The following is a 16,030-nucleotide window of genomic DNA, read 5'->3' on the forward strand; positions in this document are numbered from 1 at the left end:
ATCGGTTACAGCTCACCATTTGCATTATTTGAACATGATTTGAACAATTGGCCACCATTAATTGGCCAAAATTCGGTGATTGGCACAAGAGTAGGTTATAGTCTGTTTACACATCCATTTCGGTTATGGTTCACTATGTACAGTGAAATCTTTAGGCCAAACTTAAAATATGTAAGGAAACAGCTGTAGGCTAAAATTGATTGAACAATTTTCCCCTTTTGGTCATCCTCTCAAGTTTGACCAAAACTTTAGTCATTGATGTGACTATCATCACCATAAATGTACTTATTTTGTCTCAAAATCCACTGGGAAATAGCAGAGCAGTGAGTTTTGTAAAGTGGGAACAAGGACTTCAAGTTACATTTTGTTTTGTTTTGTTTTTGTTTTGAGACAGGTTCTCACTCTGTTGCCCAGGCTAGAGTGCAGTGGCACAATCTCAGCTCACTGCAACCTTCACCTCCCAGGCTCAAGCAATCCTCCCACCTCAGTCTCCCAAGTAGCTGGACTATGGGTATGTACCAATGTGTCCGGAATTGGTGGGTTCTTGGTCTCACTGACTTCAAGAATGAAGCCACAGACCCTCGCGGTGAGTGTTACAGTTCTTAAAGGCGGCGTGTCCGGAGTTTGTTCCTTCTGATGTTCGGATGTGTTCAGAGTTTCTTCCTTCTGGTGGGTTTGTGGTCTCGCTGGCTCAGGAGTGAAGCTGCAGACCTTCGCGGTGTTACAGCTCACAAAGGCAGTGCAGACCCAAAGAGTGAGCAGCAGCAAGATTTATTGCAAACAGCAAAAGAACAAAGCCCCCATAGCGTGGAAGGGAACCCGAGCATGTTGCCACTGCTGGCTGGGGCAGCCTGCTTTTATTCCCTTATCTGGCCCCACCCACATCCTGCTGATTGGTCCATTTTACAGAGAGCTGATTGGTCTGTTTTACAGAGAGCTGATTGGTCCGTTTTGACAAGGTGCTGATTGGTGTGTTTACAATCCCTGAGCTAGACACAAAAGTTCTCCAAGTCCCCAGAGAGCACTGATTGTTGCATTTACACACCTTGAGCTAGACACGGGGTGCTGATTGGTGTATTTACAAACCTTGAGCTAGACACAGAGTGCTGATTGGTGTATTTACAATCCCTTAGCTAGACATAAAGGTTCTCCAAGTCCCCACTAGACTCAGGAGCCCAGCTGGCTTCACCTAGTGGATCCCGCACCAGGGCCACAGGCAGAGCTGCCCACCAGTCCCGTGCCGTGCGCTTGCACTCCTCAGCCCTTGGGCAGTCGATGGGACCAGGCGCCACAGAGCAGGGGGCGGCACTCGTAGTGGAGGCTCAGGCTGTGCAGGAGCCCACGGCAGGGGCGGGGAGGCTCGGGCATGGCGGGCTGCAGGTCCCAAGCCCTGCCCTGCGGGGAAGCAGCTGAGGCCTGGTGAGAATTCGAGCACAGTGCCGGCGCTGCTAGGGGACCCGGCACAACTTCTGCAGCTGCTGGCCCAGGTGCTAAGCCCCTCACTGCCTGGGGCTGGCAGCATCGGCTGGCTGCTCTGAGTGCAGGGCCCATGGAGCCCACGCCTACCCAGAACTCACACTGGCCCACTAGCGCCGTGCACAGCCCCAGTTCCTGCCTGCACCTCTCCCTCCACACCTCCGTGCAAGCAGAGGGAGCCAGCTCTGGCCTTGGCCAGCCCAGAGAGGGGCTCCCACAGTGCAACGGTGGGCTGATGAGCTCCTCAAGTGTGCCAAGGCTGAGGAGGCACCAAGAGCATGCGAGGGCTGCTAGCACGTTGTCACCTCTCACCAACACACCTGGCTAATGTTTGAATTTTTTGTAGAGACAGGGTTTTGCCATGTTGCCCAGGCTGGTCTCAAAGTTCTGAGTTCAAGCAATCTGCCCACCTCAGCCTCCCAAAATGCTGAAATTACAGGCATGAGGCACTATGCCCCACCTCAAGTCATTTTTCATAAAAGTTGGAGTAGAGGGTACCACCTTATGCTGTAATATCTTGTTTACAGGAGAAAAACAAAACCTCGTCTGTTCTAGGATCTATCTGTTTCCTTAAAGTCTTAGTTTATGTCACCTTTAGCATAAGTGACTACATTTTTGTTTGGTCTTGTCTGTTGGGACCTAGTGTATGAGCTCTGTCTAAAACAATGGCCTCCCATAATTTTGTTTAAAAATTCCCCCTTTTTGGTCAGGTTCTCACTTAGGTGAAAATATGACCAAAACTTAGGGCCTTAGTGCCACTCTCATTACCATCATTTTGGGCATCTGGTCTCAGTACATAATTCATAGCTTATGATGTCCTTGTGATCAGACATTTCTTCAAGTTTTTGTCATCCCAGTTGAAGAGAAACCATTTGATATTCTAGAAATGGCTGCATGCAAACATTTAAAACTTTTGAGAGAATACAGCATGCCAGTGACACTACTATTATGACTATCAGGAGGATGATACCAAGAGTTTGGGGTATGCTCCCTAGCCAGGATCTCCATGAACCAAACCAACTAAACTAAAATGGATCAAAGAAAGAACTAGATAAAGGGTCTACTCGCTTTAACCAAACAGTCATTAATCTCCCTACAACTGAATCTCTATACTACTCAGTGTATTTCTCCATGGACAACAAGAAGTGCCAGCAACTACACATATACTTCTCTATTTAGCCAGTAAGTAGTCTAGAGTAATACTGTTATTTAGCGTAACTTTCACAAGAGAATTTAAAGTCTATTGTGTAACCATAGCCTTTACAGTAGAATCTATTATAGAGCCTATCATGAGGGATACATTTCTAATCATTGCCTCATTTACTCCAAACTATGGAAAAAAGAGACCTAACAAATGATGCCCATAAAGAAGAGTGAAGATCTCCTAGCAATGTTATCTTTAACCCATGACGTAGGTTAAGAGGAGTGGACCAATGTTCTGTTTCTAATTATGTGATAACAAATATATCATTAAAATTTCTCACCCATGTTGGCCCTTCATCTTCCATCTATCAACTAGTCCATATATAAGGCTGGTTGCAAAATCCTTCAAAAATAAAAGTATGCCCCATGAGTACACAACAAACCACCTTTTTTATTTCTAGACATAGGCAAGGAAGAAAACTGAAAGATAGGAATCTCATGATAGCAGAGAAATCTTGATCTGTGATCTTGATAAAAAGCTGTCCATGTCAAAAATGCTATCTTCTTCTGGGGAGAAACTTCCCTGGTTAACTTTACCTTAAGGTTTCCAATGGGTATACAGATCCAAGAGTGTGAAGGGGCCCTTCTGAGTTGTGTTATGAACTCAAGGTTCAAGGTCTCAAAGTGTTGCTGCAGTGTGGATGGCAAGGATAGTCATTCTTTGGTGTTCTCAGAAGATCAAATCTTCAGGTCCTAGGCTGTGAAGGGGTTGATTGTCCTCAGTCAGTGGACCATGAAGAGCATTTTTTTTTTTTTTGAGACAGAGTTTCACTCTTGTTGCCCAGGCTGGAGTGCAATGGTGCAATCTTGGCTCACCACAACCTCCGCCTCCCGGGTTCAAGTGATTCTCCGGCCTCTGGCTCCCAAGTAGCTGCGATTACAGGCATCCACCACCACACTTGGATAATTTTGTATTTTTAGTAGAGACAGGGTTTCTTCATGTTGGTCAGGCTGGTAATTATATATATTATATATATTTCCTACCTTTGACATATATAAAATATATATAATTATATCTATTATAATATATTATATATTATATATTATATATAATATCTATATACTATATACTATATATTTATATTTAATAAAATAATATATTATATATTAAATATATTATTATATTTTATATATAATATGTAATAACATATTTAATATATAACATATTATATATTTAATATATTATATTTATATAATATATATTATATATTATATATATTATATATTATATATATTATATTATAATATATAATATAGATAATTATATTATATATTATATTATAATATATAATATAGATAATTATATTATATATTATATAATATAGTATATATAATTATATATATTTATATATAAATATATATATTTATAATTACATATAATTATATATATAATTTATATAGTACATACAATTATATGTAATTATAAATATAATTATATATACTATGATACATATATACTATATATAATATAGTATATACATACATTCAAGGTGTGTCTGTGTTTTTCTTAAAAAAGGAAAAAGACAAAGGAAAAACAGATAATGGATGGCTGTTGTCAATGGAAACTGTAAGGAGACTGTGTCCTCACTGCTCACGGATTGTTTATTGGTCAAAGGCCTCAGGAGGCCCAGGACTCTTCATGGCCATCACAGTACCAACTGCAGCTATCACCTTTTTTTTCTTTTTTCCATTTTCTACCTTTTGACATATATAAACACATATATTATATATACTATATACTATATTATATATATAATTATAATATATTATATAGTATATATTATACATTATATATTATATGTTATATATTATATAAATTAAATATATTATTATATTTAGTATATTATATAATATATAATATATTAAATATATTATTATATTTATTATATATAATATATATTAAATAATATATATTATATATTATAATTTATATAGTATATATAATTATATATAATTATAAATATATATTTTATATAATTATATATAAATAATAAATATATATAATTATATAATATATATAACATATATTATATAATATCTATTTAATGTATATTATATTAAATATATACAATTATATATTATAATTTATATAGTATATAAAATTATATATATTATAATTTACATGGTATATACAATTATATATTATAATTTATATGGTATATACAATTATATATATTATAATTTATATGGTATATACAATTATATATATTATAATTTATATGGTATATACAATTATATATTATAATTTATATGGTATATACAGTTATATATTATAATTTATATGGTATATACAGTTATATATTATAATTTATATAGTATATACAATTATATATATTATAATTTATATAGTATATACAATTATATATAATTACAAGTATATATTTTTATATAATTATATATAAATAATAAATATATAATTATATAATATATAATTATATAATATATTTAATATATATTATATTAAATATATAATTATATAATATATATTTAATATATTATATATTAAATATATACAATTATATATATTATAATTTATATAGTATATAAATTATATATAACTTATATAGTATATAAATTATATATAACTTATATAGTATATACATTATATATAATTTATATAGTATATACATTATATATAATTTATATAGTATATACATTATATATTATAATTTATATAGTATATACATTATATATTATAATTTATATGGTATATACAATTATATATTATAATTTATATGGTATATACAATTATATATTATAATTTGTATGGTATATACAATTATAAATGTATATATTATATATAACATATAGTAATATATTTTATAGAATTATAAATTATATATAATATATAACATATATTTTATAGAATTATAAATTATATATATTATATATAACATATAATAATATATTTTATATAATTATAAATTATATATAATATATAACATATAATATATTTTATATAATTATAAATTATATTATATATAACATATAATAACATATTTTATATAATTATAAATTATATTATATAACATATAATAATATATTTTATATAATTATAAATTATATATATTATATATAACATATAATATATTTTATATAATTATAAATTATATATAATATATAACATATAATATATTTTATATAATTATAAATTATATATAATATATAACATATAATATATTTTATATAATTATAAATTATATATAATATATAACATATAATATATTTCATATAATTATAAATTATGTATAATATATAACATATAATATATTTCATATAATTATAAATTATGTATAATATATAACATATAATATATTTCATATAATTATAAATTATATATTATATATAATTATAAATTATATATTATATATTATATAACATATATTATATATGTTATATAATATATAACATATAACATGTTATGTATAATATATAACATATAATATGTTATATATAACATATATGTTGCATATATTATATGTTATATATAACATATATGTTGCATATATTATATGTTATATATAACGTATATTATATATTATATAGTATGTTATATATACTATATATTGTATATAGTATATGTACAATATATATTTTATATAATATACTATATATTATATATAGTATATAGTATATATGTATTTATATATGTCAAAAGGTAGGAAATGACAAAAAGAAAAAAAAAAGGTGATAGCTGCAGTTGGTACTGTGATGGCCGTGAAGTGTCCTGGGCCTCCCGAGGCCTTTGACCAATAAACAATCCGTGAGCAGTGAGGACACAGTCTCCTTACAGTTTCCATTGCCAACAGCCATCCATTATCTCTTTTTCCTTTGTCTTTTTCCTTTTTTAAAAAAAACACAGACACACCTTGAATCGAGTTTCTTTGTATATGGAGGCTCCGTGTCTCTCTTTAAGCAGAGACCAGGCAAGACTTCAGAAAAACCCTCATGAGCACACTGCATTTGAAACATGTTAGACATGTAATTTTAAATGAAGTTTGTACAGCAGTGTCATTTTTTTGTCCCCCTAACCGATGTGAACTTTACTTTGTTTTAAAACTGATCAGTTTTGCCATGGGGCCAGAATTATTCCTTGTTAGAATTGCTCAATTCAAGTCTGCTGCTTTCCTACAATTTTTCAAATTTTATAATGGATTAAATACAATAAACTCTGCTTAACAAATAAGGTCTGTGTGAAACACAAAAAAATAAATAAATAAAAGAAAGAGGTTTAATTGACTCACAGTTCAGCATGGCTAGGGAGGCCTCAGTAAACTTACAATCATGGCAGATGGTGAAGGTCAAGCAAGGCACCTTCTTAATAGTTTACCTAAAATATTCATGAAAACTGTGATAGTCACCATTTAAAGTTATTGCCCTGTTAACCATTTTTATAGTCTATGAATTTAGGTGTTTACCTGAGTAGGAAACATAAGGTTAAATCATAGGTATTTTACCAGTAACTTAGGATTTAGCTGTTTTCACTAAGTGAACAATATTGAACGTCTTATTTATCAAAAATTACACAAGCAAAGATGATTCTGTTTTGGGCTGGGTTTATGATTTTATATCCCTTATGGTAAATTTTGACACCTTATAGTATTCTGCAGGGATAAATATGAAGCTGCTTGCTCAATAAAAGAAAAATACTGATAATTCTTAAGACATTTCTTTTTTTGTTTTTTTTTTCTTAATTTTTTATTATACTTTAAGTTTTAGGGTACATGTGCACACTGTGCAGGTTAGTTACATATATATACATGTGCCATGCTGGTGCGCTGCACCCACTAACTCGTCATCTAGCATTAGGTATATCTCCCAGTGCTATCCCTCCCCCCTCCCCCCTCCCCACCACAGTCCCCAGAGTGTGATATTCCCCTTCCTGTGTCCATGTGATCTCATTGTTCAATTCCCACCTATGAGTGAGAATATGCGGTGTTTGGTTTTTTGTTCTTGTGATAGTTTACTGAGGATGATGGTTTCCAGTTTCATCCATGTCCCTACAAAGGACATGAACTCATCATTTTTTATGGCTGCATAGTATTCCATGGTGTATATGTGCCACATTTTCTTAATCCAGTCTATCATTGTTGGACATTTGGGTTGATTCCAAGTCTTTGCTATTGTGAATAATGCCGCAATAAACATACGTGTGCATGTGTCTTTATAGCAGCATGATTTATAGTCCTTTGGGTATATACCCAGTAATGGGATGGCTGGGTCAAATGGTATTTCTAGTTCTAGATCCCTGAGGAATCGCCACACTGACTTCCACAATGGTTGAACTAGTTTACAGTCCCACCAACAGTGTAAAAGTGTTCCTATTTCTCCACATCCTCTCCAGCGCCTGTTGTTTCCTGACTTTTAAATGATTGCCATTCTAACTGGTGTGAGATGATATCTCATAGTGGTTTTGATTTGCATTTCTCTGATGGCCAATGATGACGAGCATTTTTTCATGTGTTTTTTGGCTGCATAAATGTCTTCTTTTGAGAAGTGTCTGTTCATGTCCTTCGCCCACTTGTTGATGGGGTTGTTTGTTTTTTTCTTGTAAATTTGTTTGAGTTCATTCTAGATTCTGGATATTAGCCCTTTGTCAGATGAGTAGGTTGCGAAAATTTTCTCCCATTCTGTAGGTTGCCTGTTCACTCTGATGGTAGTTTCTTTTGCTGTGCAGAAGCTCCTTAGTTTAATTAGATCCCATTTGTCAATTTTGGCTTTTGTTGCCATTGCTTTTGGTGTTTTGGACATGAAGTCCTTGCCCACGCCTATGTCCTGAATGGTAGTGCCTAGGTTTTCTTCTAGGGTTTTTATGGTTTTAGGTCTAACATTTAAATCTTTAATCCATCTTGAATTGATTTTTGTATAAGGTGTAAGGAAGGGATCCAGTTTCAGCTTTCTAAAAAATATGGAACGCTTCACGAATTTGCGTGTCATCCTTGCGCAGGGGCCATGCTAATCTTCTCTGTATCATTCCAATTTTAGTATATGTGCTGCCGAAGCGAGCACTTCTTAAGACATTTCTAATATTATTTTACCAATAATTTTAAAGCCATCCTATTTATTAAAGATTTTACTAAAGTCACATGAACTTGAAAAGCATTTGGGTTTATTGTTTAATTCTACGAGCACACTTTAACTTCAGCCAAAATTTTGTATCTTATGGCCAAAAACACATAACAAAATATGTGTACATACACATAAACACACACACACAGACACACACACGCTCATACAAAGATCCTACAGCTTTTACTTCAGAACTCTAGCCATGAGATAGTAATACAAACTCCCTGTTTGCAAAAACAAAAATGAAAAAAAAAAACAATTGGATGCAAACAGTGAATTATATATCAGTAGGAAAGTAACAGCTGACTTAAAAAAGGCAGAAAAGAGAACAGAGAGGTGACAGAGAACTTAGGAACTTTATAGTTGCAGGTCGACCTTGGGGCCCTGAATTTTTTCTTCATGTAAATGTGCACAAAAAGACCGCAATGTGTCAATTTTGAAACACTTTCAAGTACAAGTGCCATAAAACCAATGGGGCACCCAAAAGGGGGTCATTCTCCTTGTTTTTCCCAACTCTTAGATTATGTTTCCTACTTTGTTTTTCCTCAAAATGACAAACTGAGTTGTGGCCTAGGGTTTAGTGTAGTGGATTGAAGTGTGCTGATTGTGGGTGGGACCCCACAGTGTATCACCACTGAGTTATTTCTGCCTTATTATGTGTCTCAGTTTCTCGCTGGAGGTCTAGCACCTTTGAGAAGGCTCAAAACAGAGTAACTGAGCTCCTGTATGCATTTCCTGGATGAGCCTTTTAAACGAATTTTGTTGGGGATTCCCTGTAGGGCTGCTGCACATTGCAGGGGATCAACCCCCAGACACTCTCACTCGGGCCCCAGTCACCTAGGAGCACCTTTCAGCTGGGAGGAGCAAAACACCCTTTCTCTTTGGAGCTGAGGAAACTCAGTCTCTCATTTTTCTAGTAAAACAACAATTCAGTTCCTCATGCAAACGCACATACAAGCCAACTGAGATGAATTTTGGGAGAAAAACCAATGGAAAAGACCCTTTAGAATGTACCTTCAAACTAGAAATGAAATGGGGTACCCAAAAGTGGATTGTTCTCCTTGTCTTTAGAAAAAGGCAATGAAGAAGACCCTTTAGCATACTCCTCCAAACTAGAATTGGGATCCTAAACAACCACTTCCTAGGAGGAGGAAAAAAAAACCCACCAGCTCAGAATAAATCCAGGAGTATCAACAAAAGGAGGTTCAGGGCTCCCAAGTAGCTGGGACTACATGTGTGTGCCACCACACCCAGCTAATTTTTGTATTTTTAGTAGAGACAGGGTTTTACCATGTTGGCCAGGCTAGTCTCAAACTCCTGACCTCAGGTGATCCACCTGCCTCAGCCTCCTAAAGCATTGGAATTACAGGCATGAGCCACGGCACCCAGCCCAGAAAAGTGTATTTTTGTTTGACAGGTGTTCTTTTTAACTTAGCTATTGTTTCTTAGCTAAAATCGCCGAGTTCAGAGTAGAGTCTGTTAAGGAACAGGACAAAGAAAGTGCTCTCTATGCCTGGACTCAGCATGAACAGATCTGAAAGAGAGGCAAGCCTATTTTACCTGAGGGCCTACCTTTTATAAACACTTTATCTCCAATAGCTTTTTCACCTTCAGGGCAGGATAGTAACTAAGCCAAAAAGTTGACAGATTTAATTTTTCTTATCAATTAGTCACTTAAGCTTTTTCTTTGCCTTTGCTCAGGGATTTACCAAGGCAAAGGCAAAGAAAAATCTTAAGGGCAAATTAGATTAAATAAAAATACTGAAATCTTTGTACAAGTTTCTGCACATCAATAGGCAATAGATGAGACTAATTTGGGAGCCCTCACTTTCAAGTACACTTCTTCAAGTGCAGTCTTGTTTATCTGGAATGTTCCACTGCACCTTTAAATTATCCATAGTGAGATTTCACCATTTCTGTAAGCCTTCACTGCTTCCAGGGCCTAATACGTATGTATGTATAAGCTGGAAGGTATTCGGTTCTTCAGAAATTAAGGATCCCATTTTACCTCAAATATTGGCTTTGGCTCTCAGATCCCCTTGATCAACTTAGCCAATGATTTTTTTTCCTACCTAAGCCCGCAAGAAAAAGACACAAAAGGAATAGAACACAAAAATCCCTGCAAATTTCCAAAAGTTTATACCCCCTGCAGTATTGCCATTTACTACAGGTTTCTTTCTGACTCAGATATAAGAAGCCTCACCAGGCGTGGTGGCTCACGCCGATGATCCCAGCACTTTGGGAGGCTGAGGTAGGCGGATCATCTGAGGTCAGGAGTTTGAGACCAGCCTGACCAACATGGTAAAACCCCATCTCTAGTAAAAATACAAAATTAGCAGGACATGGTGGCGCATGCCTGTAATCCCAGCTACTCAGGAGGCTGAGGCAAGAGAATCACTTGAACCCGGGAGGTGGAGTCTGCAGTGAGCCAAGATCACACCATTGCACTCCAGTTTGGGCAACAGAGCAAAACTCCATCTCAAAAAAAAAAAAAAAAAAAAAGCCTCTAACTAGATCCAAACCAATTAATTATTAGATCCAGTCTAATCCTGGATCCAGTCCAGTTTCTGTCATGACTTCCAAACCCAGTTTGGATCACAAAATTGCTCAGAGAACTCAGAGAGCTCAAAACACAAATCCATGGAGCTTTGGAATCCAAGAGAGAACTTATGATGATCCCCAGTTGCCGCAAGAGAGCAATGGACACAATGAGCCCGGTGGGTACCTCGATTAGTCACGCAGCATTCCTGGGGGTCACTGGAAGCTCTACTTCAGATCCCACTTCTGATGTCATCTGTTAAAAGAAAATTCTTAGCCAAATTAAATTTAACAGAGTTTAATTGAGTAAAGAATGATTCACAAATCAAGCAGCCTCCTGAGCCAGAGTAGATTCAGAGACTCCAGCACAGCCACATGGTGGAAGAAGATTTATGGACAGGAAAAGGAAAAATGTACAGAAAGTGGAAGTGAGGTACAGAAATAGCCAGATTGGTCACAGCTCAGGGTCTGCCTTATTTGAACACCATTTGAACAGTTGGATCCTTTTGATTGGCCAAAACTTGGTGACTGGCTCAAGAGTAGGTTATAGTCTGTTTACACACCCATTTAGGTTAGAGTTCACTGTATATGGAGAAACCTTTAGGCCAAACTTAAAATATGGAAGGAGGCAGCTTTAGGCTAAACTTGATTGAACAATATCTAAATGTGAAAGGCAGCAATTCTCAACAGAGTGAAGCGCAACCCTGTCTGTGCTCTATGTGTGCTACAGCATAAGTGTTACAAACGCTGGGTAAAAGTGGTTGGAAAACACTCATTTAAAGGACATATCAATTATCCCTCTCTCCAGGTTCACCTAGCTCCATCTCAACATTAATTCAGACTATCAGAAAGCAACAAGCCTGACCCAAATTACTGTTGCTGCAGTTAAACAATTGCTGTATTAAATCCCCATACTGGATCTTTTAAGATTTCATATAATAGCCTTGGCTTTTGTACAGAAAAGAGGAAAAGGAGGCTCAGCAAAGGAAACTGCTAGTGACAGAGGTGAATAATGGTCAAAGAGAACAGGGAGAATAATCCTAAAAAATAAAAAAATAAAAAACTAGGTTCAGGATTTAGGTATCAGAAGCCATTTCAGACCATAGAAAAAACAGAAAGGCCAAAATTAGATTTTTAGCTCAGAATCAACTCTCTTTTCTGTCATCCTTCTTGTCTGCACTGAGTTGAGGAAGGAGAGATCAATTTTATGGAACTGAGGGGCTAAAGGCCTCTCATTTTACCTCCCAGGTTGCTTGGTTGTCATATCTGCCTGTTGCTGTAAGCAGGACCCAAATGAACAATGGGCCTGTTCACACTGGAGCCTTTTCCAGAATGATACCATCTGCTTGTGTGATTCACCCATCTGGAGGGATATGAAGCGCAAAAGCCATAGCTGTTTCTCAGCCACAGCCTGGCTACAGGAGGAAACCAAACAAGTCTGGAAGCTACCCTCAAGGCAGAAGAACTAGGAGAGTTGAGATCTCATGGGGAAAACATAGGGGATAAAGTCATGGAAGAAGTTATAAAAGCTGTTTCTCATATTATTTCTCTTCACTAAAATAAAACAGTAAAGAAGACACTGGATAATGAGAATTACTAAATGCAGTTCACTATCTTAAATTAATAATGACAGTTATTGTGCAATTATTTTTCCATTTGACATCTAAGTTTTGCTAAAAAACATTTCAAACTTTTTTCTTCCTCAAAGTTTGTACAAGATGAAACTTCTAGATCTGGTAACAGGACAAAAAAAAATCTGGAAATGTTAGATAAAATATAACAACAACAACAACAACATTGTTTTATTAGATATGCCTATGGCTTAGATGTTTGTTCCTACCAAATCTTGTGTTGAAACTGAATCCCCAATGTGGCGGTATTGGAAGGTGGGCCCCAATGTGGCAGTATTGGAAGGTAGGGCCCAATGGGAGGTATTTGAGTCATGGGGGCAGGCCCTTCATGAATATATTAGTGCCTTCCCTCAGGGATGAGTGAGTTCACACTCTATTAGTTCCCACAGAGCTGGTTTAGAAAGAGCCTGGCACCTCCCCTATCTCTCTCTAGCTTCCTCTCCTGCCATGTGGTCTCTACACATGCCAGCTCCCCTTCTGCCTTCTTGCATAAGTGCAAGCAGCCTGAGGCCCTCACCAGATGCAGATGCCCCATCTTGAAGCTTCCAGCCTCAGAATTGTAAGCAAAATAAACCTTTTTCCTTATAAATTGCCCAGCCTCGGGTAATCCTTTATAGCAACACAAAACAGACTAGCATAGATACTCAACTGAGTTCGCAAGAACAAAAGTGTGAAAGCTGAGGGCCTATATTATGTAGGGGCAGGGAAGAAAGATAAAGAGAAGGAATAAACATCAAACTAGGAGACCAAAGTCTTGGGCCACAATGAGGAGGAGTTGAAGCTAAGCCATGTGTAGATTTGAAATCTAAATACCTAAATGTATATACACATGGGACACAGGAATCCTCAAGCCAAGAAATAAACATAAATATTGTTCCTGGGCTGGTGATTTCCTCACAGTACCTAAAAATAACAAACAGAAATCCACAACTGACAGAATCTTTCTCAATCCAGAGCGCTTGAAATTCACAGACACAAAAAATCCCTACAAAGAAGAACTTACAGTTAATAATAAAGTAATAATAAAACATACATAGAACTAATACACCATGAACAAGAGTCAGCCTAGACAACAAACTAGGTAATAGAATCCGAAACACTATGATAAGTAGATTCTTCAATGTTTTAGATATATAATTATATTTATTTATTTTACATATTTGTTTATTTATTTATGTATAGAAAGGCTCTGTCTCTGTCACCCAGGATGGAGTGCAGTGGTATAACTGCCGGATGGGTTCACCTTGACCGCTGCCTAGACAGAACCAATTTATCAAGACAGGGGAATGGCAATGGAGAAAGAGTAATTCACACAGAGCCGGCTATGTGGAAGACTGGAATTTTATTATCACTCAAATCAGTCTCCCAGAGCATTCGGGGATCAGAGTTTTGATTTTTTGTTTTTTTGGTTTTTTTGAGACGGAGTCTCACTCTGTCACCCAGGCTGGATGGAGTACAGTGGCGTGATCTCGGCTCACTGCAAGTTCCGCCTCCCGGGTTCACACCATTCTCCTGCCTCAGCCTCCTGAGTAGCTGGGATTACAGGCACCCAACACCACGCCTGGCTAATTTTTTGTGTTTTTAGTAGAGACGGGGTTTCACCGTGTTAACCAGGATGGTCTCGTTCTCCTGACCTCGTGATCCGCCCGCCTCGGCCTCCCAAAGTGCTGGGATTATAGGTGTGAGCCACCACGCCCAGCTGGGGATCAGAGTTTTTAAAGATAATTTGGTGGGTAGGGGCTTGGGAGGTGGGGATTGGTCAGGTTGGAGATGGAACCACAGGGGGTCTAAGTGAGGTTTTCTTAATGTCTTCTGTTCCTGGGTGCGATGGAAGAACTGGTTGAGCCAGATTTTTGATCTGGGTGGTGTCTGCTGATCCATCGAGTGCAGGGTCTGCAAAATTCTCAAGCACTGATCTTGGGTTTTACAATAGTGATGTTTTCCCCAAGAGCAATTTGGAGAGGTTCAGACTCTTGGAGCCGGAGGCTACATGACCCCTAAATTGTAATTTCTAATCTTGTAGCTAATTTGTTAGTCCTGCAAAGGCAGACTGGACCCCGGGCAAAAAGGGGGTCTTTTCAGGAAAGGGCTGTTACTAATTTTGTTTCAGAGTCAAACCGTGAACTGAATTCCTTCCCAAAGTTAGTTTGGCCTATGCTCAGGAATGAACAAGGAAGGACAGCTTAAGGGTTAGAAGCAAGATAGATTCAGTTAGGTCTGATTTCTTTCACTGTCATAATTTCCTCAGTTATATTTTGGAAAGGCTGTTTCAATGGTGTGATCCTAGCTTACTGCAACCTCAAACTTGCGGGCTCAAGCAATCCTCCCACCTCAGCCTCCCAAGTAGCTGAGACTATAGGCATGTGCCACCACACACGGCTACTTTTTTAAAAATGTTTTGTCAGAGACAGGATTGATATAGTTTGGATGTTTGTCCCCTCCAAATCTCATGTTGAAATGCAATCCCCAGTGGTGGAAGTGGGGCCTAGCAGGAGGTATTTAGTCATGGGAGTGGATATCTCACGAATGGCTCGGTGCCCTCCCTGTAGTAATGAGTTCACTTGAGATCTCCTTGTTCAAGGCTCTGGAGTCTCCCTGCTCTCTCACCGTGTGACTTGTCAGCTCCCCTTCCTTTCTGAAGACGGAGTTTCACTCTGTCACCCAGGCTGAAGTGCAGTGGTGCAACCTCTGCCTCCTGGGTTCAAACGATTCTACTGTCTCAGCCTCCTGAGTAGCTGGGATTACAGGCATACTCCACACACCCAGCTGATTTTTGTACTTTTAGTAAAGACGGGGTTTCACCATGTTGGCCAGGCTGGTCTCAAACTCCTGACCTCAAGTGGTTCGCCCACCTCGGCCTCCCATAGTGCTAGGATTACAGGTGTGAGCCACCGCACCTGGCCTTTTCTTCATAAATTACCCAGCCTCAGGTATTCCTTTACAGAAACACAAAAGGGACAAACACAGAGGTCTTGCTATGTTGCCCAGGCTGGTCTCTAACTGTCCTCCCATCTCAGCCTCCCAAAGTGTTGGGATTACAGGCATGAGCCACCATATCCAGCCCTTTTTAATTTTTTAATTGACAAATAAAATTTTATATATTTATTGCATAC

At 36.9% G+C, this 16,030-nt stretch overlaps 1 long non-coding RNA gene and 1 other non-coding gene across 3 annotated transcripts in view; both read right to left on the reverse strand.

Moving 5' to 3' along the window:
- The window catches only part of LOC104001998 (uncharacterized), a 405,779-nt gene that overhangs the window by 371,621 nt on the left and 18,128 nt on the right, over window positions 1-16,030 (reverse strand). The window lies entirely within an intron of this gene.
- LOC112205526 (U6 spliceosomal RNA) lies at window positions 8,582-8,688 on the reverse strand. The gene has a single exon (XR_002939465.3). It is a non-coding gene; the product is annotated as a U6 spliceosomal RNA (small nuclear RNA).

Source organism: Pan troglodytes, chromosome 15 (assembly GCF_028858775.2).
Source record: "Pan troglodytes isolate AG18354 chromosome 15, NHGRI_mPanTro3-v2.0_pri, whole genome shotgun sequence".
In the NCBI taxonomy this organism is placed as follows: Eukaryota; Metazoa; Chordata; class Mammalia; order Primates; family Hominidae; genus Pan; species Pan troglodytes.